Raw genomic sequence first — 27,566 nt, forward strand, 5'->3', positions numbered from 1 at the left:
TGAGTTTATAGCTGAATGAGGCGCTTCAGGGCAGCCAAGTAAAGTCAGACGCTCGGCCTGAGAAGAACTTTAGCGTTCAACTTCAAGTTTGCGGCTTTGCAATGAAATTATTCTTCTGTGGTGGTGGTGGTGGTGGTGGCTTTTGCCTTTCATGGTGACAAATTTGCGACCTTTTACATTTTATTTTTACTAGCCTAATTACACTTGAAGTATGTTGCAAACAATCCCAGCCGGTCTATAGGGGACAAAATGTTGTTAGGTACACAGAAATATGTCAAAACTACTCTCTACTTTCATTCTAATTCACACTCAGTGTGAGGGATTTGGTAAAAGCTCATTTGTGCTCTTTGTCTTCTCTGAACAATGTAATGAGCAGATTTTTTGTTAGACTTAATGATGCCCTCCGGTGAAAATCGAGCCTTGTTAACATGTCCACATGGTATCTTATCCATGCTGAAAGACCACCCCCGTCTCCCAAAAACATACAACTAGACCACACGGGAACATATTGTTTGCCGATTCTTTTTGTTTGTGACATACCAGAGTGCGTTTTAAACGAGCAAATCTTTGATTTATTTCATTGAATCACTGTCGCTCCTTTTCAAATGAGAGACTCATCACCCTGGCAGCCCAGAACATGGAGGAGAAGCTTCAAACATGTTGTGAAATGGTTGTATTTTCACCCAAACTGTGTTATTTTCTAAAGCCTAACCAAACAATGTTGGTGCCTAAACTGAACCAAACTCCTAACACGCACTGATTGTTGTGAAAGTGTCACATAAAGTGGAACATTTTCCTGTATTTCACGAAATTGTGAAAATCGAAAGTGAACAACAAGTGAAAATGAAACTTCTCCTGGATGAAAGGCCTCCATGCTCCTTTTACACTCCTTCCCTACTGCGTCACCGCCTCGGCTTTTGGGGAGAAAACATGCCTCTTTCACAATGTAAATGAAAATGCAACTGCAAATACTGTCGGGGTCGTTGTGCCTTTAATAACAAACTGAACACATAGCTGGGGCTGTTGGTACATTTATTATTTATAATTTAGAGAACAGCAGTCCATCATTGCAGTGGATGAGAGACACTAAATCTGTTCATCAGCTCTCTGTCTCCCAGTGAAGAATAAAAGCTTATTTATAACGTAAACTCCCCCCATCATGTAAAACTTTAAGTCCTACATCAATTAGACGCCTCAGCTTCACAGAGATGAAACTACGATGCCTCCACAGAAAGATTTGAATCTTCAGTTACCTTTCTAGCTGACCAAAGAGCCTCACCAGACCTGACTCTAAACCTGAGAAAATCTCTTCAGTTTTGACTGCTGCTGTATAACAGTGACTCCTACATTCATAAAAGCAGCTGCCAACCTGTGAGGTTCAAGGTTCCTTTTCTAACACCTGTGGGGAGATTTCTCTTGCAGACAAAAAATAAATTATAGCATTTGGCATTCCATAACAAAACACACACTGAACCAGGTACTTGATCGAGTGACAGGACAATAAACATCGCAGAATTCAGATAAATTAATCAGATAGAGGACTGATCAGTGGCTTGGTGGTTAGCAATGCTAGAAGATCCCTGGTTCACACTGGACCTGGGATCCTCCTGCATGGAGTTTGCATGTTCTCCCTGTGCATGTGTGGGTTTTCTCCAGCTTCCTCCACAGTCCAAAAACATGCTGAGGTTAACTGGTGATTCTAAATTGTCCATAGGTGTGACTTTAAGTCAGCTGGGATTAGGGCTGTGTGATAAATCGAATTAATTCGCCTTTTTAAAACCTGAAACTTTGCTAAATCGTAAAATCAAGGCGAGCTTAAATATAAAACAATACAGATTCTTCTTCTGCCTTTCACGACTTGTGCACTGGCGTTTGCTTCCGCCTCTCATCTCCTACTGCCAAAACACTCACAGCAGAAGAAGAGTTGGTCGCGAGAAAAGGGCCTCATGTTACATCGATTATATGGAAGTGGTTCGGCTTTGACCAGACTGACACAGAACAAACTACAGTCATGTGCAAGGTTTGCAAAAGTACTGTGAAAACGAAGAGTAGCAGCACAACTAACCTCTTTCAGCACCTCGGACAGAGGCATCCTAAAGAATGGGAGGAGTGCGGCATGGCTAGCACTAGCCATAGCAAACAGACCGCAAAGAAACAACAAAAATCCATTAAAATCGTAATTGTCCAAGATTACTAAAAAAAAAAAAATTGAGATTTTATTTTTTGGCCATATCTCCCAGCCCTAGCTGGAATAGACACGAGCGCCCACAACCCTGATGAGGATCAAGCGGTGTACAGATAATGGATGGATGGGTAATCAGATAGGAACGTAAACAATAACGTACAGTAGATTTTCCTTTTACAATACCAGTCAAAAGTTTGGACACACCTTCTCACTCAATGGTTCTATTTTTCTACATTGCAGATTAATACTGAAGACATCAAAACCATAAAAGAACACACATGGAGTTATGCTGTGAACAAGAAAGTCTTCAGTCTTAATCTACAATGTAGAAAATAATACAAATCAGTAAAAAGCACTGAGTGAGAAGCTGTGTCTAAACTTTTGACTGGTAGTGTGTATATAGGAGCAAAATGTGTGCAGAAAATGTTATGAAAGACACATCAAGAGCAAAATGTTCTGCCATTGCAGAGCATTTCTGGATTCACACAGCCAATGTGTTTCAGACACAACAAACCTAAGGGTGGGGTTTTCCTCCATCATTACTCTTCTCTTGCGTCGTCTTCCAGTAGAACATGTACGGCTGAATTACTCCAATATTGCCATTGTGTAGCATAGAATAGAATAGTTTCTCAGTGTTTGAGCAAATCTGTAGGTGAGCTTGAGGCTGAAGCTGCAGGCGAGTGGTGCAGGGCCGGGTGGAGAAAGACACGGAGACACGAGATCTATGCATACTGAAGAAGGTGAAAATGTGGAGTTAAAGCTAAGCTAAGCCATTTTTAGTCTTGAAAATAAATTTGGCCAATATATAACTCTGATACACAGAGATGAGTGTTAAAGCAAACACCGGAGAGGAAGCTTAATGAGCTCACCACATATTTCAATCACTGTACGGCATTAATTAGCTGCTCTGCTCAGACGCCTCATACTGCATTCAGTGAGATTTTACTGTGGAACAAAACGTCGATTTTACCTGAATATTAAACCGACCTGAGTGAGATAAAAGAGCAGAGCGGAAAAAGAGATGAGAAGCTCAGAGGATGTCTGGGTGTTACTGTAGATAATCTTGGGGATATGAGTGTGGATGTGCTTTTAGCCGGTGCACCCTCTGCTTCAACCTTGCCCGAAGCTAGTGCAGAGTTAGGGCAGCATGCCTGAGGCCTGGCCATGTCTGAGTGATTAGATAAAGCAGGAGAGGCCAAGCGGTGGGAGCCTTAGCCAACTTTATGCTGCACTGACCACGCTGCGTTGGCCGGGATGGCAGGAGGCTGTCACCGCTTCTGTCCACCTTAAAAGGAAGTAAACACCACAAGTAAACATGTTCATTCGTGTAAACATTTTCGTGACAGATTCATTTCCAAAACAAAGCCTCTTTTTTTGTTTTTTTTGCTATGTGTGGCTCTTGCCTCGACCGTAAGCTCTGACAGCACATCTGGCTGGGGGACACTGTTATATATCTCATGCTGCGTAAGTGTGCCTTTTTCTCCATCGTGCTTTATGGTAATGAGATTCACTGAGGTGTCAAATGCTGCTCTGGGCATATTCCCATCTCCCAGTTCAGGTCAGAGGAGACCGACGCTTTGACAGTTGCGGATGTAGCCGTATCATGTCCTGACACGACAGCGAGGTTTAAAGACGCCGCAGCAAAACAGTTCGTTCCCCCCCCCCCCCCCCCCAAACAGGATGTCCTTTAAAGACCTGGTTGCAGCACGGATGAAAATGGCTTCTCCTTTTAAAAAGGCAGATTATCGTGTGCACATAAATCCATGTTATCTATCCATCCATTAAATCAACCCCTCAGGTGATGAAATGCATTTGGGGAAAAGGTGGAAAAATCGGTGAAACAACAACAGTATGTGGCTCTCCTGCAGGATTCATTTTATTTTGCTGAAAGCTGACTATCTAGCAGAGAGGGCTGATTTTAATGGGATTCTCGCTGCACTAAAGCAGCAGTCATGGACCTCGGAGTTGTCCACAGCGGAGGCTCAGGGGATTGATGAGAGCAGGGATGAGGCAGCACTTGCCAGGACTCCTCTCCTCGATCTGGTAACTGCAGTGCACATCTGTAAGGGTAGGCAAATGACTCATTTTCCACACTGCTTAAAAAAAAGTTCTCGTTACAGTAAAATTCCGGCAGCTGTGGTCGCCAGAATCCTACTGTAAAATTACAGTAAAACATTTTCTACATTTACGGTCAAGAAGTGTATTGATATTGTTGATTTTAGGGTTAAAAAAACGTGTTTCATTCCATATTTTACTGTAAAAAAGAAAGTTTTAACCTTTAGAAATTTGAAAATTTACGTGAAATGCTATATAAATTAAAATTCGTATAACTTATTATAAACATTACAGCATTTTTCCATTAATAGCACAACAATTGGTGTAATTAACATTAAATATAAGGCTTTTTAGCAAAAATTGCAGTTAAAGCTGTCATAAATATTAAAGCATTTGTCCGTTATAAACACAAAAGTACATCAATTTGACCGGTAACAACAGCTCTTTTTACATTACCATGCTACTTGTTATAAATATTGCAGCATGTTTCTATTACCAGTACAACAATATGTACGTTTAAGTGGGAAAAACTGCATTCTTTTCGAGAATTAAATGCAAAAATGACAGTATTATTACACATATTAGAGCATTTTTCCTTTAAAAACTGTGCAGGACTATTGAAATGTATTTTTTCAAGAGAAAAAAGTCTAAAAAACACACTTTTCTCCTGATTTACCCGTTTATGGTGATTCAGTGTTACATAAACGGCATCAGACTGTTTTAGAATTTACAGATTTTTACCGTCATGGTTTGACAGTTTTCCACCGTAAAATACACTAACATTTTTTACAGTGCACGGTCAATCTAAAGCTGCAGAAAATGCCACAGCACCTACGCAAAAACCTGCATCTCATGCTGCTGTTAGGATGCAAGAAAGAGCTAAAGGTGAAGCAATAACTTCTCCTTCCTGCATTTTACGCTGTAGATTCAGAAAAAAAAATAGAAAACAAGGTGAAAAGTATTTCTGGAAAAACGTCTTCAGATCTGAATCGGTCGCATTGTGCAATACGATGAAAACTGTGTGAAAAGCAGCATTTGTTACACAGTTGCCCTGCCATTACCGAGCTAATTGACAAGTTTAGAATGACAGAAAGTCATTTCTTTGAATTGGAGCCAAAGTGCTTCCACACACCGATGCCCACAGCAGAAGCACCATCTGCACGGCATTCCATAAACGCTTGCCATTTCCATTTTTAAACAAATGTGTTCTCGATGAGCGGCTTTTGTTTCATTATCTGCCTTGATGAGTCAAAGGTTTTTTTGTCCCACAGCTTTCCTGACATGTTTCTACTGAGCCGCTGGTTCCAGTTTGCAGTGAAACATATTAAAAACTCTAACAGCACTACGAGGCCTTCTGAGAGTGTGACTGGCGCCTTTGTGGCTGCTTCGTGTCCTCTGGTTATGGAGCGTGGGTCTGTTCTCATCAGGTGAAAGAACTTAGCCGTGTAGGTTCCCAAGCCTCTCTAATCCCGGGTCTTTTATTTTGCAAATGCTTCCTTTCAGATTATGTTTCTCAAAAGGTAGCTACATTCTTTTTAATCCCCTTACCTTGCTCCCTGGCAGATGTTTGCTTTGGCTGGCTCGCACAGCAGTAATTTATTTCTTGTAGAAGCCGTAATAGCACTGAAGCAGGTAAACAAAAACCGCCTCTTGAAAATGTAAACAGGAGCCGATATAAAGGTGGATCAGGTGTCGCGCTGTGAGTGGAACAAACGGCGTCTGTTGTAATGTATGTGTGGTCATGTATGGCCGTCTTTGCAGGCCGTCGTCCTCTCTCGGCTCTCGGGGGAGCCGTCGTGTGGACAGTGCTCCCCCTGCTTCACAGATGGAGTTTGCAATTGGATACCTCCAGTGAATAATCTTCTCATTACTTATCATGATGAACTGTGGCATGCAAATATCAATAAGGGACTGCGGTGAAGCAATCCAATTAAGGCCTAAAACCCGGTGTCTCATTAGCGCTGAGTCTCTGATAATGCAAATGACACCCTAAAAGTAATCAACCTTGAATATAAACGGCCCCGGCAAACCCACCACTACAGGTGATTCTGTCTACCTGGATGTGATTAAAGGCTCGATTCAACACTGCTCTGTTTGAGACTTTGGAGCAGAAATTAGCATCCTCCCCACACTGAAGTGGGCAGAGAACGGCGCCCCACAGGAGGCTGAAATTTCAGTTGTTGCCTCAGTGTTTTGCTCAATAAACTGCATGCCTGCCTAATGATATTTTATCATCTTGAACCTAATCATCAGACTAAAGATCATTATTAAATCATGATTCAAAACCCCAAAGTGTTTTTAATGCTTTTTCAGTGTCTTTTGGCTTCGGTCAAGATCACAGCCTTTCTGTAGTTTTTACCAGTTTAGAAGTTTTGAAGATCCTGCCACTAATCGTTTCCATGGAATGACAGAACATCCATATGTCATTTATATCTCATTTTTGCCCATCTGTGACACTACAGATCATTAGTACTATGACCAACCACTTCATTTAAATGTTAATCCAGTCAAACTCATTTTAGTTCAGGTCCACTTTCAGCCCAATTTGACCTCAAGTGGGCCAGACCAGTAAAATCACAACACATTAAGCTAAAAATAACCACAACTCCAAAGTTTTCCATTATTTTAGTTTGGGCTGGACCCGAATATCCCGAATATCCGAATATTCGTTCGCTACAGCACTATCCGGATATTAATTTTGATATCCGAATATTCGCCCCCCCGCCGTCTGACATCACCGGGCGGAAAGAATATGCTGCGTTTCTGTCTTCCCTCCGCCTTCGGCCCACGACGGCTCATATCGGCTCATCTCGTCCTGTGATCACATAAACATATACACATATGTCTGTGATCACCCCTTCCTCCCCCCAGACGAAAATATTCGGAGCTCGTCTCTTTCCTTTGCCTTCGGCCCATTTCGGCTTCACTTCGTTGCATAAACACAAGACAAGATGCTGAAGACCTCCGCCGTTTGGGAATTCTTCAGTTTAACTAAAGACTAAACGAGGGCAAAATGTGGACCTGGGAGACCAGACGAATGGATCTGAATATTCGGGCCGTCTCCACCAATTGGATACCTCCAGTGAATTACCTCTTTACAAAACATAAGAACAACCTGAAATTTCTGAAGAAAAATTAATTCAATTTCAGTAACATTATGCCTCAGTTTGTCATTTACACATTAAAATTTACACATCACTGAGTTTCTGGAACTAAATGATGCAATATGACAAGTCAGATAAAAAAACGGCCAAAAACAACAAAAATAAGACAAAATATTACAAAAATGAGACACAAAACGACAAAAAATGACACCAACAGCACAAAACAAAACACAGAGACAAAAATTATACAAAAAAGTTATGAAATGACAAAAAATGTTTAAAAAAATAAGAAAAAAATGACAAAAGTGAGAAACAAAATGATTAAAACAAGACAAAAAACACAAAATGACAAAAATGCTATACAAAACCACAAAAAAAGCAAAGCAAAAAGTGACAAAAATAAGACAAAAAACACAAGCGCAACTAAAAGGAAGCACAAAACGACAAAAACAAGAAACAAAACGACAAAAACATGAGACAAACAACAAATGTTAGACAAAAAAAGAACAAAATAAGACAAAAATAAGACAAAATATTACAAAAATGAGACACAAAAGAACAATGAACCGTCTAGTATTTTACTTTATGATCAGAACAACTTGTCATGGTGTAGAAATTATTTTAATTTTACATTTTTACTAATTTACAATCTGCCGTTTATGTCTTCTCTGTAATTTTTACACTTTGAGGGCCTGTTTTGGCCCACAGGTCGCATGTTTGACACCTCTGTGTTAATCTAATTTGTGATTAACACTTGCACAGTTTAACCTGATGACCTTGGTGAAACACAATGCGCTTTTTTCTTGATGACTCTACAGATTTAAAGGACAAAACAGATTCTAATCTACTGTCCTACTATTGTCGTGAAGTTAAGACGGCGTCACTTTAAATGAACCTGTAGATGCATAAGTTGACAAGGGAGCCCCTGAACACTGAGACTTCATTAATACAGAGGCATCAAGACACAATTTCTGACTCATTACATGTTACTTAAACACCAGTCAGCCTCACCTGGAAGCCTCAAACATTTCGTTTCGTTAAATTAAATGATCCCTAACAGGTGATTAACTGATGGTTAAATGAATGATAACCCATGAGCTTACAACTGATTTATCTTTCTCACTAGGCTCACCTGCAGTTATAATTGTAGAACATCTCCCAACAGATCACATTCAAGACTCATGTCACTCTGTACGACAGGCAATAAGAAGTGTCCCCAAACTCTATCGAGGACTTTTGAGAACCTGCAGATATAGTAAGGAATTCAAAATCAAGAACTTCATCCCTGATATAAGGTGAAGACGATGATGATACCTGAACCATGTGCTTCAAATGAGAGAGATTAAGTTCCGAGACGCTGCACCGAAAAGTGACCTGGTGCAGAACAGTGATGAAGATTAACTGAGCTTGAATCGAAGCTTAACATTGTTAGCAAGGACAGGAATGATGGAGGGAACTCGCTGTGGTCTTCAGCCTCTGGACAGAGCAGAAATACGTCAACAGTATGATAAGCCGACAAAAAATGACCAAAACTAGACCTAAAATGATTACAATCAGACTTAAAATAACCAAAACTAGACCCAACATGATCAAAATCAGACCAAAAATGACCAAAACTAGACTTAAAATCGATTAAATCAGACCAAAAATGACCAAAACTAGACCTAAAATGATTAAAATTAGACTAAAAATGACCAAAACTTGACCTAAAATGATTACAATTAGACCAAAAATGACCAAAACTAGACCCAAAATGACCAAAACCACACCTAACATGATTAAAATCAGACCTAAAATGACCAAAACTAGACCTAACGTGACCAAAATCAGACCAAAACTAGATCTAAAATTATTAAAACTAGACCTAACATGACCAAAATCAGACCTAAAATGACCAAAACTTGAACTAAAATGATTAAAATTAGATCTAAAATGACCAAAACCACACCTAACATGACCAAAACTAGACATGAATTGACCAAAACCAGGCCTAACATGACCAAAACTGGATCTAAAATGATTAAAATCAGACTTAAAATGACCAAAACTGGATCTAAAATGATTAAAATCAGACTTAAAATAACCTAAACTAGATCTAAAATGTTTAAAATCAGACTTAAAATAACCAAAACTAGACCTAACATCACCAAAACCAGACCAAAAATGACCAAAGCACATTCAAAAATTCCTGAAAGATTGTGATAAATAAAAAGGAAAACTTGGCTGTAACAGGATCTTGCTGCATCAAATTCAGTCTTACTTTGTTCATCCCTTTTTATAAAGACCACTGCTTGATATTGGACCTAAATCGTGACATGTGGAATGAATCCCCCGATGCTGAAGTAATTCCTACGACACCGAGCTGCATCCTGCATTTAGACCAAAATGTCCTTCCTTAAACTGCAGCAGGGTTAACTGCTGCTTTCAGGGGTCAGCAATCCCGTTCCCCTCTGCGACAACAAACACGGCAAAGACCTGTGCACATTTAAAGCAATGCTCCTCTGAGACAACAAGGCTTTAAACATCTCCTCAGTCTTCATTGGCTTTGAAACGGTTAATGATGTCTTTTTATTGAGGAGTAATGCAGTGGAGAGGATGGGTCAGCACAAGCAGGAGAGACATGATGCAACTAAAATGCAACCTGACAGAGAAATCCCTCAGAGGCATTAAAGTCTGCCTGGTGCTCCCTGTGGCCATTTCACGCCTGCCGTGGAGCCCTCTCCAGCTTCAGGCTCCGAGGCAGACATGACAGTTTGTTTCCATATTGGTAATAGTTAAGTGGTTGACGTGATAGACGCTGGACAGCCTTAAGAACAGTTATGCAAACTATATAATAGAGGTTTGTCATAGGGCTGGCCTGAATAGTGGTTCCTGGCCTCCGAATATCCGGGCCCTATTAAAGACGAATATCCGAATATTCGTTCCACCCTCTAACGTCCGATGGGGGGGGCGGCAGCAGCTTGTTGCAAAGACGGCCCGAATATTCGGATCCCGGCCATTCGGGTGGTGTCTACAAACACGAATGGAGGAGCCGAAATGGGCCAAATGTGCAGGGAAGAGACGAGCTCCGAATATTTTCGTCTGGGGGGAGGAGGGGGTGATCACATCGACATATATGTTTATGTGATCACAGGACGAGATGAGCCGATGTGGGCCGAAGGCGGAGGGAAGACGGTAACTCTTTCCGCCCGGTGACGTCAATATCCAAACAAATATTCGGATATTTGGGATATTCGGGTCCAGCCCTATATATCAGTAAAACTTCTAATATTTTCTTTAAAAACATTTACAAAAAAAATCAACCAAAATCCTGAGAATTTTGCTGGATTTTGATTGATTTTTTTTGTGAATGTTCTTAAAGAAACATTTTTAACATTTCCTTTTTTCCACCAAAAAATGTTCAAAAATTTCCCCAAAATGTTGAAAATGTGGACATCGTTAGTTTCACTGTGAAAATCTATATTTTTCCCACATTTTCAAACATTAAAATGGGTCAATTTTGACCCGCAGGACGACACGAGGGTTAAAATGTTTCCTTCACAAACAGCCTCACCGTCTCTACCAAACTGATTATCTGGGTTATCTGACTGACACGTGTTTCCAAGGTTCCAACTGATGGCACGAATGTTGGCATTTAAAGTGTGAATGCTTTGCATGTGAAGCTTGAGTCTTCTTGTTGGTGTTTCAGAACATGCAGAGCTTTGCTGCCACAGAGGAAATGTTTTAAATCTTCCTGGTGTTCTCCATCTTCTGCTGGACCCTCTTCTCAATTTCTCTCCAAACACTCGAGCCAAAGCACTTGACACTGAACTTTTCAGACGTTTTATTTCATCAGGTCCCATCTTTAAATGCAGGCTTGCATAAGGTGAAGCTTTCCAGGGCTTGGTAACAGTGACATCAGAAAGCCATACTGCCCACAACCAATGGAAGCACAGCTCAAGTGGGAGAAAAAGATAATGAAGAAAAGTTTGTTTTTTTTTAAAATTCTGACTTGAAGATTTTACATCCAACTGCTCCACTCTTGATTTTAAAGTTTTATTGAGTATCCACAGAAGGAGAAACATGTTCACCAGTGGGAGAGGTATCTGGGTTTGATATGGCTTTGGTCTGTTATTGCCTAAATTCCCGCCTCTGCTGCTCTCCTCGCGTTTGATTCAGAAGCCTAGTGTATAATTGCAATAAAACACAAGTTTGAGAGACCACGACTGTGAGAGAAATAACACTGCGGTAATAGTGCTTCATGTGTTGCACCATTACAGCAATTTTCAAAGCACTTGAGATTGGTAGCACTTCAGATTATAGCTACCTTCTTCCATAACGGCAGAACTACCATCTGCTTAGACATCAATATTTCCACAGATACGATGCAGCTTCACACACCATCCATCAGAGCCGTAAAAACAAAACACATAATGATGAGATTAAATGAGCGTTACATGTTAAGAAATCAGAACATTTAGCAGTCACGTTTCCATAAATGTGCTGCGATTAATTTAAGGTGGAGCGTTGTTGAAGTGCAATCAGCTCAAATCAACATTAATAACGACATGATCAGTGGATTTACACACACATACGCTGCCCTGCCTCCGCTAATAGCCAAACACAATTTAATTTCTCCCAGTTTAAAAGCTCACACGCCATATTTTGTGTGTTTTTATAAGACTTGCAATGCAATTACATGTTTGTGCAATAATGAATTATTAATCCTTGATATTGAGGCAAGTGTTTACTCTTCATTAATACTTCACAACAGGAAAAAGAAGTCCACGCAGAAATAAGGCACAATTTGCCAAAAATGTTGAGGAAGACATTTATTCTAAAGATAACTTTCTCATCTGACTACTGCATGTTCAGGTTTTCCAACAGTTTGATTGAAAGAGCTGTCAGTTTCAGCCTGTACCCAGATTATTAAAGGATTTTTATACTATGATTGTACATTCTATAAGGCCCTCCAGCTGTGAGTCTTCAACACATGCTAGAAATAAAGTGCAGCTCATTAGGCTGGTGCACTCTGATGAAAAGGACTTTGAAGTGACAGCTTTCTATATACTGTAGGTGTTAATATGTGTGACACAACCTGGCATGCTTCAGCAAGCTGTTAAACCTGGACTAACAAGAATCTTGAATCTACACTCAGCTGCAGTACGAAAGATAATGTTTAAAAAGAGGCAAACAAAAAAGCCTCCATGATGATTCATGAAGAAAACATGGAAATAAGGGAAAAGGATTGCTGTTATGTTGTGGTGTAGAGTCAGTTATGGAAAGATATAAGAGTGGCAGGTGCAGACTGGGTATTGGGAAGTTCGGAGGTTTTCCCAGTGAGCAGGTAGCTCGATATTATGCAGCCAAGATACAGATATTCAGTCAGTTATATTAGCTGATGAAATCTGCCACAGCAGGTAGCATCACTGAAAACAGGTGGGTCATTCCATATCATTTCAACCAGTGGTCCCCACCCGACCCTCTCAGATTTTGCTAAGTTTTTACATACATTTAGTACATTATATATGATAGGGAAATACAAAACGTGAATGCTTTATTGTCATTAGTTTCAAAGTTATGGCCATTTGAAGAAGGTAGGGGGTACCCTATTATTGCAGCCAAAATTAAGACTTGAAATTTTCGACCATTTTCAGACTTCTATAACTTCTGAACAACAAAAGATAGAGATCTGAAATTTTCAGAATCATTTCACAGTGACCTATAGTCCTCAGAAATGTGAAAATGTTTACTTTATATTTATAATTGCATGTTACAGAGAATGACAAAGTTGCGATTTTATCCATCACGAACTTGTAAACTGCTACATTTGGCCACCCATTACACAAAAACTAATCATCATATCCATTAGAGATTTTATGTGGCATAATTTGGCTATCTAAGGATTGGATCTGTATAAAATGAAAGTGCTATGGTATGTAATGCATGAAATATGAACAGCTAAAAATCAAAAATATCTGTCCGACCTTCGGATTCAAAGGACTATAGGTCACTGTGAAATGATTCTAAAAATGTCAGATCTCTATCTTTTGTTGTTCAGAAGTTATAGAAGTCTGAAAATGGTCGAAAATTTCAAGTCTTAATTTTGGCTGCAATTTTAGGGTACCCCCTTACCTTTTTCAAATGGCCATAACTTTGAAACTAATGACAATAAAGCATTCAAGTTTTGGATTTTCCCATCATATATAATGTACTAAATGTATGTAAAAACTTATCAAAAATCTGAGAGGGTCAGGTGGGAAGTTTCTTAAAATTGATTGATTTCATATGGAATGACCCAGGTGGAACTGATGAAGTCGATATCTAGAACTTGCTGCTAAAACATGGGTAGGATGAAAAAGCCCAGCAGGAAACAATACAGTGAATGTTTGTGGAGAACCTGCTTTCAGGTTGATTGTCTGCATGGGATGGAGAAGACAGTATCCAAGAGGCAAAGCCGTCATAGAGCAGTGAGCAGGTTTACATATGTGACTAGCTAAATGTTGTTGGGAACCTTGGGGTTTTAATCCGAGAGTCCTGCAGCAGGTTTGCCAATTTCCAGAGTTAAACTGTCACACTGAGAGCACAAACATTCAGAGAAGGTAACACAAAATTTCCCAAAAGTGTGGTTTAAAAATCATTATGTAACATAAATATGTAAATCTGATGGTTTACTTCCAGACTTCTCTTCAGTTCTTTTTAGCATTATAGCCCAAAGGGCATGTAATATCTGATAACCAACCTAACAGTAAAAATGATTTGTTAACCCCTTGACGCCTGAATTTATTTACAATTAAATAAAAAAAATATATTTTTTTGTGTGTTTTTGCTTTCCAGCTGATGCTACAATGAGTTGAGGTTGTTAATTTATCTACTACACATAGAACAGATATATAATAATAATAATAACAGATATACAATAATTAGGTCCCACCCCAATCGGTCCTACCAGAAAGCAGTGCTTGCTAAAGGTTCTGAGGTCCGTATTGAATATGCACAAACTGGCATTGGGGGAATGGATACTCCATCTCAGCTGCAGGCTGAATGAAAGCGGTATGATGCGTATTTGTGACAATAGGCATCAAGGGGTTAAACTCTACAACAGTTGAGCACGACTCTAGAGAAAGGATGCACGAGGAGGGACCATCAACAGCACAGATTCAATTAGAGGTGCACTATTGAATGTCGTTGTGTGACTGTGAAGCAAATTAAAACACGACACTGAGCAGGGTGGATTACTTCATTCGGGTTGTGCATTATTGCATTACTATAAATAGCTTTAAATGCAGTTGGCTAAGACGAAGCAGTCACCCAAACAGGCTGAAGAAGGTACTACTACTAATAGCAGGTAGTTAGCCAGACATGCTAATGATCGTAGCTTACACTGGGACTTTAGCCACTCTCCACACTATTTAAACGCTTGCTGCACATTTCCACCACAGCCTCCAGCACACCTTTCAGCATGCAAAGACATCCAGTGCTGTCAAAGCTGGCCATGTTTGCGAAGTTAAGACTAGACTGTCACTGTTTGATGAAGGGACCATCAGTCTGTCAACCGACTCTTTTAATGTACTTCGGAATAAGCCCATTTTGCCACAGATTGCTCACTTTGTGGAAACATGAAGTGAGAAATCATTCTACTCCTCCCCTCTTCTTTGTCATCATTCAAATAATATTAAACGTACATACTGTGAATCCATTTAGATGGCTAAATCTCTCGGGAGGATTTCCTGTGATAGCACACATGCTTCAGTGTGACTTAAGTTATAGGCGGGCGGGCACCTGTAGAGGAGGCCGTTCTCTACCAAGCTCACTCTGGAGCTCAGTCGGCTTACAATTATTAATACGATAGTGAGCCGAGACTCCGAAAAAGCTTTGAGCAGCCTTGAAGAAAATCCAATTACGATCTTTGATTCCTCTCCAGAAACAGATTACCTATCTCACTAATGACATTTTCCTTCCCATTCATGCCCTCTCTAAATGTGACGACTGAGAGACCGTGTGGGCGTTCCAAATGTGCGGGGATGATGATGAGAATCTATTCCTTTACAGGTCTATCAGATGGACAGCTCGCATTATGTATAAACGCTTTTCTTGAGATTCCCTGCTGCATGAGATGAACTTTATAAGGATTATTTGAACCTCTCGATATATTAAGTGATGGCGAGTGAGGGAAAGAGGATTTTTTTTTTCCTGTCTCGCAAGGAGTTTAATTCAAAGGGAATGAGGGCAGACTGACATCCAGGCAGATTTTAGTTTAGAACTACTGGGCCTGCCATCAGCTGGAGCAGATGGGGCGAAATCTGTCAGTTCCACGGAGGGCTCTGTGTACACAAGTGTGTCTAATAGTTTTTCCTTTAAGCCAACATGTCTAACATAACACTATTGCTTTTTTTTTAATCAATACTATTGTTTTCTTTGTAGTTAGGATTCCATTTTTTCCCCCCATTTAAGTGATGAATAATCCATGAATGTACAGCTCACTACAGTTATTAACAATTTCACAACCCTGAGGGCATCGCACTGGTAATTAAATCCCAGAAATGTGTCTTCACACTGATCAAATACAGCTTTTGGAAGTAATTTTGAGCATTATGCTGATTAACTGTGCTTTATGTTAATAGCTGCAGTGTTTGCATTACATCAGCTGTCAAGCCGGTTTCTAATCGCAGGTAGGACAGGACTGCTTCCTCCTCGGGTCATCTTTTCAGTTAGCACTGACAAGTACTGCGTGCAGGGGAATTAGACGATACATACTGGAGAGATTTATTTTTAAATCCCTGCAAATACCAAACCTTCAGGATTTTTTAAAAAGTTTTCTTTTCGTCTTGGGGGGATTCCATGTCTTGTCACATGATGTTGCTGGAGGATAGCATGTCATTCACAGTGTGGTATACCAAAGTGTAACTACAGCACCTGCACAGATATTTCTGCCAGTGCACCTCTGATACTACCTCCAACGCTCTGGCAACATTGTGAGCACATTGGCACTCAGGTGGAGTCTCTGCTGCCAACCATTACAGCTCCACACCTGAGGCTATGTGAGCAGCAGTCGCACAAGCCCCAAAAGAGCCGGCTCAGCTCTTCCATGTGCTTGTTTTTGCTTCCTTTGCATGCAGACCCCATCAAATGAGCCGCTCTATCTCATCCTCTGCCGTTTGCCTGTGCGCACCGCAGCATGTTAGCATGAATGTTGCAGAATGGAGGGCTTAATGTATGACTTTCTTACAGTATATTTTACCAGCGTACATCTTATCTATCATAGATTCTGCAAGAGTGAAGTAAAGACAAAGCGGTAGATGAAAGAGAGGGAGCAGATGAACAAGCAGAGGGCATCGCTGACGCCTCCTTACTGCTACTATGTGCTTTTAATCTCCAGCAACAGGTGCAAGCTGGCGTCAACATTGACAGGAATGGCCCTTTAACTGGCATAATTCTGTTTCCAACACAGCGTAGGATCCACCAGACTCACAAGATGACGTAATGATCTCATTTCAGCCGCATCGAGGCAAGAACTGAAGGAAAACCCAGATGGTTGCTGCATTGCTGTTTGTCGAGTTAGTCTGTCTGGCAAATTTGATGCCGTTATGAGTGGAGAGAACTGGTTTGGTTGCAGAGGTTTAAGCATATGCTGATTGTACCTACCCTTAGTGTAGGTAGTTTTTTCTACCCCTGAAGGATGTCCTACAGGGGCAGTTCCTGCAGTTGGAACATGATGCATACAGAATTAAAACAGCACAGGAGTTCTTGCTGTGGAAAACAGTCAATGTGTGCTGTTTGCTTGCTTGGTTTTGCTTTTGGTGTTCCCCAGCCCTTCTGTCAACTGGGTCCTAGGGCTTCCTTCTCTCTTGATTATTGGCTGACATCTGGGCCCCATCATTGAGCTGCATATGATCTACATACAGACTGAAGATGAGCTTTCTGAGGGCCTCTTTGCTATTTATAACATTGGAAGCTGGCTTTTGTTTGACATGAGGACGTAGCTTTTGTTTGTGTAGTATTCCTGTTAGTTTGTGTTGCTACTCTTTTTTTTTTTTAATCTATTTACTAAGTGACCCACCCCCTGGTTGCCAGACGGATCTGGTAGGGAAAACACAAGAAAAACGGGGAAAAGGGGCTGTGCCAAACAAAAATGGCAGCTTTTACCTACAAGATGACAGACAGTACTTTAAAAATATTTTTTTCTTTAAAATTACATAAAAAATGGAACACTGACATTCAAAAGCTGCAAAATTACATGAAAATATCTAAAATAATGATGGTTATTTTGTAACAATGATAGTTATTTCACATGGTTAATGATTAAATTAAGGCATTTTTCATTTGTAGCATTTTACTAGATGCTACAGATAATAACTTCAAATATATGTAACTTAATTAAATGCTGATTTAAATACAAAAAATAAAAAGTTAAGACAAAATCAGAAAACAGGGAAAATCTGTAAAATAGAATTAAATGTCTTTTTTAAACTACAGTTCAAAAAATCTTCAAAAGCTTAATTTTTTACAGTGTATTTTAGATTTTGGGAATGTTATTCTAGTTGTGTTTGTTTGTTTTGGGCCTTCTTTCTTCATTTGTTCACATAATTACATTCAGCCCATTAATTCAATTCAATTCAATTTTATTTATATAGCGTCAATTACAGTCAAATCGTCTCAAAATGCTTTACAGAACCCATATGCCTGACCCCCAGAGCAAGCCCAAAGGCGACAGTGGCAAGGAAAAACACCCTTTTAACAGGGAAGAAACCTCGAGCAGAACCCGGCTCTATATAGGGGGGACCCATCTGCCTGCTGGCCGGGCATTACAGCTCATTTTTGAACTTCTTTTAACTCTTATTATTACTGATGGTAATTTTTTTTTAGCTGTGTCCTTTCTGAACATGCTGATTTGGAGGCCTCTGCTCATTTGTTTGTCTCGCCGTGTTATTGTCACTTTCATTCAACGGCACTGCTGTTGCATGGCGACCAGAGACATCCGAGCTGAAATCAGGCAGAGCATCGAGAGCAGGAATGAATCAACAAGGGGAAAGAGTCGGGTCCAGACAACAGAGACTGATAGAGAAAAGCAGATATCAGTGGTATCTAACTTCTGTCAGCAGGGACAGTGTGAGATGGCTGGACAAAAAGATAAATAAACTAACAGGCCTTGAAGAGAGTTTCATGAGTGCAGAGTTGTGTGTTTTCCGAGACATGGCTACAGATAAATACCCTGGATCCCACCTATGGCTCTTCGACTGTTCAGGCTGACAATGATAGGTCCAAGAGGGCCGTTTTCATTAACAACAAATGTTGTCACATTGGTCCCATTACAATGACAGAACATTTCTGCAGCCTATACACACGTGGACAAAATTGTTGGTACCCCTCAGTTAAAGAAGGAAAAACCCACAATTCTCACTGAAATCACTTGAAACTCACAAAAGTAACAATAAATAAAAATTTATTGAAAATTAAATAATCAAAATCAGCCATCACTTTTGAATTGTTGATTAACATAATTATTTTAAAAAACAAACTAATGAAATAGGGCTGGACAAAAATGATGGTACCCATAACTTAATATTTTGTTGCACAACCTTTTGAAGCAATCACTGCAATTAAACGATTTCTGTATTTGTCAATGAGCGTTCTGCAGCTGTCAACAGGTATTTTGGCCCACTCCTCATGAGCAAACAGCTCCAGTTGTCTCAGGTTTGATGGGTGTCTTCTCCAAATGGCATGTTTCAGCTCCTTCCACATATGTTCAATGGGATTCAGATCTGGGCTCATAGAAGGCCACTTTAGAATAGTCCAACGCTTTTCTCTCAGCCATTCTTGGGTGTTTTTGGCTGTGTGTTTTGGATCGTTGTCCTGTTGGAAGACCCATGACCTGCGACTGAGACCAAGCTTTCTGACACTAGGCAGCACATTTCTCTCCAGAATGCCTTGATAGTCTTCACATTTCATGGTACCTTGCACACTTTCAAGACACCCTGTGCCAGATGCAGCAAAGCAGCCCCAAAACATTACTGAGCCTCCTCCATGTTTCACCGTAGGGACAGTGTTCTTTTCTTCGTATGCTTGGTTTTTGAGTCTATGAACATAGAGTTGATGTGCCTTACCAAAAAGCTCCAGTTTGGTCTCATCTGTCCAAAGGACATTCTCCCAGAAGCTTTGTGGCTTGTCAACATGCATTTTTGCAAATTCCAGTCTGGCTTTTTTATGACTTTTTTTCAGCAGTGGTGTCCTCCTTGGTCGTCTCCCATGAAGTCCACTTTGGCTCAAACAACGACGAATGGTGCGATCTGACACTGATGTACCTTGGCCTTGGAGTTCACCTTTAATTTCTTTGGAGGTTGCTCTGGGCTCTTTGGATACAATTCCAACGATCCGTCTCTTCAATTTGTCATCAATTTTCCTCTTGCGGCCACGTCCAGGGAGGTTGGCTACTGTCCCGTGGGTCTTGAACTTCTGAATAATATGAGCCACTGTTGTCACAGGAACTTCAAGCTGTTTAGAGATGGTCTTATAGCCTTTACCTTTAAGATGTTTGTCTATCATTTTTTTTCGGATGTCCTGGGACAATTCTCTCCTTCGCTTTCTGTTGTCCATGTTCAGTGTGGTACACACCTTTTCACCAAACAGCAGGGTGACTACTTGTCTCCCTTTAAATAGGCAGACTGACTGATTATGAGTTTGGAAACACCTGTGATGTCAATTAAATGACACACCTGAGTTAATCATGTCACTCTGGTCAAATAGTTTTCAATCTTTTATAGAGGTACCATCATTTTTGTCCAGCCCTATTTCATTAGTTTGTTTTTTTAAATAATTATGTTAATCAACAATTCAAAAGTAATGGCTGTTTTTGATTATTTAATTTTCAATAAATTTTTATTTATTGTTACTTTTATGAGTTTCAAGTGATTTCAGTGAGAATTGTGGGTTTTTCCTTCTTTAACTGAGGGGTACCAACAATTTTGTCCACGTGTGTATATTGAACTCTTAGCAGTGGGACTATTTCTGCACTACACATATGGCAGTTTTCATCTATTATCTCGGTTAGTTTTTACATCCTTCTTTACTCTAACCTTGCAATCACATCTTAAACTCTTCACCACAAGACTTCTGGCTACCCGGTGTTTTCTTGTATTCTCGTATTTTGTTGTATTTCTGGTATTCTTATAGCCGAGCCGCACTAGACAACCCACGGCAACAAATTTAATTCTCTGCCAGGGTGGGTCTAGTTACCTTCGGTAAGCCTCGAGGTTGGATGCTCCTAAAACTGGCCGACGAATCACCATGAAGTGTAGAGTCAGAAGGCGGGCGTAACGAAGTGACGACAGAGGCGCGACGATTCTGACAGAAACAACCGGAAACAACTAGCCTAGCTGCGCTAGACAACCCACGGCAACGAATTTAATTCTCTGTCAGGGTCGACAACAAAAACGACAACAGTCGTTGAGCTCCATTAGCACCGACTCTGAATAATCTTTCTGTTAACATGTCTAATATACTTGAGTTTCACCCATTGACTGTATAAATAAGGCTTCACCGAACTACCGCATCCTCTGATTTCCGGCGCTCTAGGAGCCTATTTGTTGCGCTGATTGGTTGTATACCTACCCAATTGCTGCAGAGTGATTTGATAGACAACCTTTTAGCCCGCCTCCCTCCCTGTCTAGCGTGTCTAGACCCTTGCGTCTTCAGAGCATGGGTCTAGCGTGGCTAGGCTAGTATTCTTACACATTTAAGCAACTCTCTTGTCTGATTCTGGTTCCAGTGCAGCACGGTGGTACATCGGTGAGCTCTGTCACCTCACAGGAAGAAGGTTGTAGGTCAAACCTTCTGGTCCACCTGTGTGCAGTTTGCATTGTTCTCACAGGTTTTCTACTGGGGCTCTGATTTCCTTTCATAGTCCAAAGACATGCACGTAAGGGTAGTTGGTGATTCTCAAGTCCTTGAGTAAATGTGAGCTTGCATGGTTGTTTGTTTCTGTGTTTTAAGTCCTGCTAAGTTCAGGCCTTAAACTGCTGTGTCAGCTGGGACAGGCTCTTGTGGACTGCAGCCTTCCACAGAGTAAACTGGGTGAACCAGTAGCTTAGGGATCGATGAACGATTCTGATTCTGATTTCAAACTGCCGATTAAAGATTTCAAACTGGCCCAACCATCTCCTCGTACGCTTCACCTCGGACTGCATCGCTCCCCTTTCCCCTCCACCAGCCTGGGGACGTAACAGTCTTGAATGATCAGAATCTTCATTGGAATTCGGCAACACACGCGGCCGGGTAGTTAGCATGTCTCCAAGGTTAACATTTTTAATGCAAGACTGAGGGATTCAGAGAAGTGCTCCTTTGAAGTTTCTTGTTGGAGTCAGAAGGGAGGCTGCGAGGCTGTTGAAGACTGTCTGCGATATTGACATTAAAACTCAACACATAGAATGATGCCAATTGAAATTTCATAGTGTTCCCTTCGGGAAGCTGGGGAGTCGGGCATGCCAGTGTGAGATGAATAATGAAACTTCCCTCGCTTTGCTCATTTTTTATTTAATGTGGAACTCTCCTTTGTTGCTCCCTGAAGCTCCACGGGAGCCGGTGTGCACGTAGTACAGGTGTAGAGTCAAAAGAAAAGAGTCAAGTTCTTACTTTATATATGCATGAAATTGGGCATGAAGGTTAAATGATTATGAAAAGTCTTTTGTTGTGGATTTATGGATCACTGCTGGCTTTCACTATTGTTTGTCATCACATGGTGAATGTTAAACCAGGATTTGGACTCAGTAAGGATTGACAAAGGTACCTCAGGATATAATGGAGTCATATTATTAAATACAAAGACAGGGAGTGTTGCATTCAATCCCCCCCCATGTTCTTGCACAGTCACATCCATCCATTATCTGTACACCACTTAGTCCTCAATGGGGTCGTGGTGGGACTGGAGTCTATCCCAGCTGACTGGACAGGTCGCCAGTCTGTCACAGGGCTACACATCGAGACAAACACACACTCACATTCACACCTACGGACAACTTACAGTTACCAATTAACCTCAGCATGTTTTCAGACTGTGGGAGGAACCTGTAGAAACCCCACTAATGCACAGGGAGAACATGCAAACTCCATGCAGAAAGATCCCACCCTCTGTGCAGCCCTGCACCGTCACATGCACCTCCCATTTACTTGAAGTCAGCTGAGTTCACAGTTTCATAGCTGTGGTGTCACTTTAGGTTACAATCCACATTCTGGGTACAGCCTCTGCCCAGTCAACGGATGAGCGTCGTCATGACTGTAAACGACTGCATGTTTGTCTACTTTTGGTCAGACTTTGCACCATCGCCTCAGTCATAATCTAAGAGCACAGTGATATCATGGCACTGATAAAAAAAAAAGCAGGTTTTAGATGAGACCTCATTAGAGTTAAGCACTGGTGGTGATTTGAAGATCAAAGGACTTTTACATGTGTAGGTTAAAGCTCAGTCCAAATGAGTTATAAAGAAAGAGTTTTTTAGATATCCAAGTCACACACAATCATTCTATCAACCATGTTTTCATGATTATATGCAGCACAGTGATCGGAACAACAGCTGTTTGTGACCTGGACACCTGGATAATAAAAAACCATTAGCTTACTTTTCAGAACTTTTGAAGGCTAATGAAAAGATAAAAATCTGTCATATTTGTCCAAACAAAATCTAATAAACCATATATTTTCTGTACTAAATGTGCATCCAAGTCATACATTTATCAATCCTCTGTGCCTTGGACCTCAATTATTGCACAAAAACTGCTACAGCAGCCCACACTGTCGCACTGGATGACATTACCCTTCATTACTGAGGACCCAGGCATTGGTAATCAGTCTGAAGGCAGTCATTGTTTTCTTATGTTTCAGGAACATTTGGTAAATAAATGTCTGGCTGTTTCAGGAAATTACTTTCAACTCTACATTAGATTTCCATTACTTTTCATAGATTTGTATATTCAGACTAGCCTTGGGCTTTGACAGTGTATGTAAGGTAAGAAAGCTAGTGTGTCATTAATAGTTAGAAATAATTAAAACACCAGTCTCATTCACACATCGGGCATCTTTTGATGATGAACCGTACCTGAGTAACAATTACGTTCTGTCAACTTGAAAGCGCGACCTGTTGCCATGTCAGCTGACCTTCAGGAGCGTTTCTGTGTGTGTCAGAGCCTTAAGCCGGGAGGTAGACTCGGCAAAGCACAGATAAAGCTCCTGGAACAGCTCTGCGCAGCATTAGAAGCCAGACTGCAGCTCCAGTACAAGACTGATATCCAACCGGTGATGTATGATGCTAATATCTATCCAGGCACAATAGCACATTTGTTTTTCATTCCTCTGTGAACAACAGTTGCAGGCTTTATGCATTCAGGCAGTGATACTGGGACTCGGCACAACAAGACTTTTTAAACATCTGTTGTTTTCCATTTGTCAGAAACACCTGCCCCGCTTGCTCTCCTCTCATCCACCCGTTCCCTCTCTTTTTTCTCGTTACATCTCCTCTGTTCTCTCTGCCTGAGTCATGCGTTGCGGTGCAGCCTCCCGGGACTCCATGCCCACCTCTGAATCATAGCTCACCTCCCGAAAGGTTAATAACCTAATAAAAAGTCAAGGGCATCTGTTTGAGTCGTGCCACAGCTGAGTGCTGGGGAAGCAAAAAACGCAGGAGCGAAACCACCAGGGCATCGTATTGGATTTTGATTTAAGTCAACAAAAGTGCTCACCTATTTCAGCCCCCCCGGAAGGAGTGACAGTAAGAGCAGTGGAGCTTGGAGCTTTTGGCTTTTTTACGAGATCATGAGGTCAAAGGCCAAGATTCTGTTTGTGTCTCCCATTACGGTATCGTCTCTGAAGTATCTGATGTCTGGGAAGGTGCTGTGTGATGCCGGATATCAAGAGAAATATGACCACAGGCCGCACCGGCAAATGAAAAATGATTCTGTTAACCTTTAGTGATATGGACGGAATCCTTAGCTCCGTCTGGTGTGGACCTACTTTAGTTATGGGCATGGTGCTACATCATCAGTCACTTTACATTTTAGCCCCCAAAAAGAGGAGGAATGGCTCTCACACGTGAAGAAAGTTGGTATGAATTTAACGCCATCGTTCGTGAGGTTTTAAAACCCTCAGAGTGAAAATGATCCACCTGTGAGACTGTGGAATCAGTGAGTCATGCTAATTAACAATTACACCCACAACCAAGCACGTTAATTCACTTAAGAAGAGGTCAGTGTAATTCATTCTCATTTTCACAAACCTGGACTGACATTAAATTAATGCACCTAAAATAAGTGGCTTTTAAGAAGCACAGTGTTGGCTCACACACACAGCGAGTTCTGCACCATCTTACTCTTTTGTTCACCATCTATGCATGCATCCACAGTTTCAGAACAAAGATTCTGTGTCTGTCTACTCCAACATGTGGACAGTGTCTTGTGGGCGTGCTTACTTTATTTTCCACTTGTTTCTTCTCAAACCGTATCTCCTGACTGCACACTTAGAACCTTTGGCATTTGCATCAAATGTCAGCCGCAATAAAGGACAGATGCAGTATTAGGGGTTACCTAAAAACAAGTCAGGAGAAGCCACATCACGCAAACGGTAGACTACAACAATACCAATATGTCAGTATGAATCATTTTCATTCATTCATTGAGACTGATCACTCCCTCATTTGTACTAAATATGAAGCAACTGCTGGGAGTCAGTTAGCTTAGCCTAGCTTAGCATAAACACTGAACCAAGAATCAGCAGCAAGCCTGACTCTGTTCACCTAAGGAACAAACTGGTTAACATGCTGTATCTTGTTTTTTTTGTTGTTGTTTTTATTTTTATCATGCCAGACTATTTCTCATGTGGAACCTTAATTCACTGCCGTCTGCCTGGCAACTGAACGATGACAAACAAGACTTTATTTTATACGCAAACAAAAGAGTAATCAATGAGTAATATTGATTATTATGGTTTGGAGAATTAGAGCAGAGAGGCAGCCTGCATTTGAAAAAAGGTCTGTTTAGTGGACCATTATGTTGATGATGTTGCCAAAAGAAGCACAAAGACTCTTCTAAAAGTTTGGGGTCACTTAGAAATGTCATTATTTTTGAAAGAAAATCTTTTTTTTTTTTTTTTTTTCAATGGAGACAACAACAAATGAATCATGAATCCGGTCTAGACATTGTTAATGTGATAAATGACTATTCTAGCTGTAAATTTTTAATGGAATATCTCCGTAGGGGTACAGAGGAACATTTCCAGCAACCATCACTCCTGTGTTCTAATGCTACATTGTGTTAGCTAATGGTGTTGGAAGGCTCATTGATGATTAGAAAACCCTTGTGCAGTTATGTCAGCACATGGACAAAAGACTGAATTTTCATGGAAAACATGAAACTGTCTGGGTGACCTCCAAACTTTTGAACGGTCGTGTGTGTGCTGCAGTGTCTTTACATAAACACCAAGCTTATATCAGCCATAAATTGACCGCAACAGTGTAAGTCAAATGCAAAATATGTCAGGAGAGCAGTTCACAACAGAGAAAGCTATTTAATTTGAAGCGCAGGAACTGAGAGGAAAACTCAAGGTGTGTGTGTGTGTGTTTTTTTTTTTACTAGATCTAAGGATGCAGCTCTGCATGGTTCATGTAATATGCATAAAGACGGGCGCAAACCATGGGAAACCTTTAAATAGCTTCAATAAGAATATCACTAGAGAAACAGAACATCCACTATGTCTGTTCTGCAGCAATGTCTAATTGCAACTAGCAATTAAGAATAAATCCAGAGGAAAAAAAAAGACAGGACACAATCCATCAATCTGCTCAGAGACACTATCTAGAGATTACTTGATAAGTTGCCCTGCCTGATGTGGTTAACATGGTAATTTTTCAGATTTTAACGATCATTTCCTCAACAAAGGCCCGTCTTTGGACACTCCTTCCAGCCGCATCGACTTTATTGAAATACAAATTGTTGCTCTTGTTTTTCTTGCGAGTGTACTGTATCTGGAAAAAAGCAGCTCATTAAAACGAGTCCTAATCCTTTCTTCTGTCACATTCAAAATACAGTGCATGTTTGTGTTTTCTCACCAGTCAGCATAATTGTTTGAAGCACCCATAGCCCTGTATATTTGTCATTTACACGCCGCGCAAATCCTATGAATTGTCCCATCTGCATTTGCAGATAAACAAGAAATCCAATCCGCAGGCTTTGCTGTTTAAACCCAGAGTTCAATTCCAGCTGACAGATTCACAGGAGATTTTCTTTGCTACCTGTGCTTTCACCATTAACCACAGAATGTGAACCAGCAACCCTGGACATGGAGGAAATTGCATCAGATGCTATCATCAATCTCTCTCTGTTGGCAGCATGTCTTATAAACGAACCAGAGCTGAGGAGCTGCAGTTGGCTGGATTGTGTTGCAGCTCAGTCAGGTGTCTTCAGAACGTCCTGACAGATCCTCCGTGCACCTTCAATTTATCTAGATAAAAACATAAACAACGACAACAAAGACACAAATAATGACAACAGTAAGTTTTCCCTAATTATGCTCATATTTCAAATCTTTAAGTGACGGTTTAATCATAATTCATACATGTCAACTCACACTACCAGTCAGGAGTTTGGACACATCTTCTTATTCAGTGGTTTTTATCTCATTATTTTCTACATTGTAGATTAATACTGAAGACATCAAAACTATAAAAGAACACACATGGAATTGTGCTGTAAACAACAAAGTGTTCATCTTCAGTATTAATCTACAGTGTAGAAAATAATAGAAATAAATAAAAAGCATTGAATGAGGAGCTGTGTCCTGGTAGTGGATATGGAATGTCCATGAATTACATGGATTTCCTCTCATCTAAATTACTCACAGATGTACACTCGTGATCATACAGATTACAAAAAAAATCCACATATACACCCCCTGTCAAATGTTTTGAGACGGGTTCTAATTTATTTGAATGAGAAAGTGTCTCAAACCTTTTGACAGGGGGGGTCCATCCATCCTCTATACACCGCTTTATCCTCACTAGGGTCGGGGGGTGCTGGAGCCTATCCCAGCTGACTTGGACAGGTCACCAGTCTGTCACAGGGCTACATATACAGACAAACAATCACACTCACGGGCAATTTAGAGTAACCAATTAACCTCAGCATGTTTTTAGACTGTGGGAGGAAGCCGGAGTACCCGGAGAAAACCCACGCATGCACAGGGAGAACATGCAAACTCCATGCAG

Source organism: Acanthochromis polyacanthus, chromosome 5 (genome assembly GCF_021347895.1).
Source record: "Acanthochromis polyacanthus isolate Apoly-LR-REF ecotype Palm Island chromosome 5, KAUST_Apoly_ChrSc, whole genome shotgun sequence".
Classification (NCBI taxonomy): Eukaryota; Metazoa; Chordata; class Actinopteri; family Pomacentridae; genus Acanthochromis; species Acanthochromis polyacanthus.